Consider the following 2,396-nt stretch of genomic DNA (forward strand, 5'->3'; position numbering starts at 1 on the left):
TTAGATATTTTCCAGCATTGCTCTAGAGATCTTTTGTGACCTAGAAATCATTTCTCTTCATCTCTTAACAATCTTTCACAAAAAGAAGGTGGATTCCCATCCAATCTCGATTATTCGACTCGGATGTTGATCAACCTTCTTCCGAAACTTGTTGACCAAGTGTCGCATCCGGAAAAACAACCGGCGGGCAAAAACAAAACAAACAGAGCCGCCACCGTGCGTTATTTATCCCAAAAGAGGGAAAGGAAACGCTCGAAGTAAACCTGGAAAAGACATGGTCTCGCGACCAAAGAGAGATGGGATCGGGAGTCGGTTATGCGAAGGGAAGGTATTAGCACCCCTACGCATCCGTCGTACTCGACGGGATCCACGCTCAAAAGAAATAGAATAAGGTTGCTCAACAATGCTCAAAAGAATGCACACTCACTGAAAAGAAACACAGATGGAATAAGAGGGGAAAGGGCTCGCTAGGATATCGCATCCTATGCCTACGTATCTCATCTAGAATGAGAATCAGAGCTACCGTAGTTCGGCTCACGCACGCCAAACAAAACCCACACAGGAAACCGACTGCCAATCGCTGGACTTATGTCAGACTCCACACAAACAGGCAAACATGGAAACCGAATGCCAATCGCTGGACTTACATCAGACTCCGAACCAACAAACACACACAGGAAACGAACTGCCAATCGCTGGACTTACGTCAGACTCCACACAAGCAAACACCAATAGGATACGGACTGCCAATCGCTGGTCTTACATCCATATCCTAACACCCACCAAAAGGTTAACAAACAAACAAGTTAATAGGGAGTATGGAACTCGAGCCTAATAATTGTCAAGCCAACACACACAAAAGAAAAAAGGGTTCCCGGAGAGATCTCGCACGATCTCCTGCCTACGTACCTCATCTGGTATGAGGATCAGGGCAACGTAGTTCCCCTTAACAGGGGAGAAACTTCTTCTAAACCAGAGACTGGGAAATGACAAACTAAAAGGGAGACTGACTCGAGCCTAATAGTTATCATGCAATCCACAATGGTTCTAGGTTGAGGTTTCTATCTAACTTACACAAGCAGCAAGCCATCCTAAACAGCATAAGCAAAGTCATACAAACACAAGAGCAAGCACACACACTATATACAAACAGATGGGCTCACACAAGGTTAGGCTGTGAAACACAAGCCAACTGGAATCGGGTGTAATTAGCTCTTAACCCTAACATTGAGAGTTAGGGTGAAGCATATGAAATGGGAAGTGAGGGTAAGACCCCACAACTCTTATCCCTGGCCTGGGAGAGCTTCAGACAAATGAAAGTGTGGGAGTTCAGAAAGTTGGAACTCTTCTCCACATGTGACTGACTCAACAAAGATCTTGGGTTAATATCCACAATGCATCAACACAAGGTGTGAGCAAAGTGGATGACACACTGAATAGTAGGACATGGATTACACATCTCTTTTATCTGTCAATTGCCTTATCAAAGGACTTTTCCTGCTTGGCACAAAAATAAACATTCACAAGCATTGCCTCTTAAGGAGGGCTTCAGACAGGTGCCTGCCCAAGTAACAAGACAGGTCTTCCAGACTACATGAAGCCAGAGAGTTATACCTATATGGTTAAGCAACCAAGCAAAAGCAAAGTTCAAAGTGAACTTAAGCAACTAATGTACTTGTGGAAACATCACACAAATCAGTTCAACTGTACAGACAAACAGACAACATGAATATCAAACAGTCAAACCCAATGAGCAAAGGCATAACCCAACAAGTCAAACTCAAATGAGTTAATAACCCTACAAAACACACAAGGTTAGTAGTCAAAAGTAAACATCAAAGGCTCAAGTGATAGAGCACCAACAACTTAGGAACTTGAATGCTCAACCTGAAATCAAAGCTCAAACATGAGAGGCAAACCACTAGGTCAAAGCCTAGGGTCAAAGATAGAGAAAAAATCCAAAACAGAACATGAAATTTGACATGAATCAACTTCAATCCATCAAGAACACCATCCAAAAAGTCTCATCTCAATATCAATTACCAAATCCATTTCATGAACCCAATATGGCAAGGTATGCAAGTTGTGATCACATTGAGACACCAGAATGAACAAATGCACAATAAATCAAAAATGCTTCAAATAATCTTGGCAAAATTCATGGGTAAACAGAACATACAACATGATCATCACACAAAAAATTAGAGAATTTGGACAACATTAGGCATGGTAATCATATTGCATAAGTCAAGGTAAGTACCAACAAGCACATATGTGACACAACTTGGCACACCAACTTAGCACAATCCTAAAACAGAAATGGAACATGTTCAAAACCTCAAACCAAAGCCAAAACAACATTCAACATGTCTAGAATTAGTGTGCAAAATTTCACA

The sequence above is a fragment of the Lathyrus oleraceus genome, chromosome 1 (genome assembly GCF_024323335.1).
Source record: "Lathyrus oleraceus cultivar Zhongwan6 chromosome 1, CAAS_Psat_ZW6_1.0, whole genome shotgun sequence".
Lineage (NCBI taxonomy): Eukaryota > Viridiplantae > Streptophyta > Magnoliopsida > Fabales > Fabaceae > Lathyrus > Lathyrus oleraceus.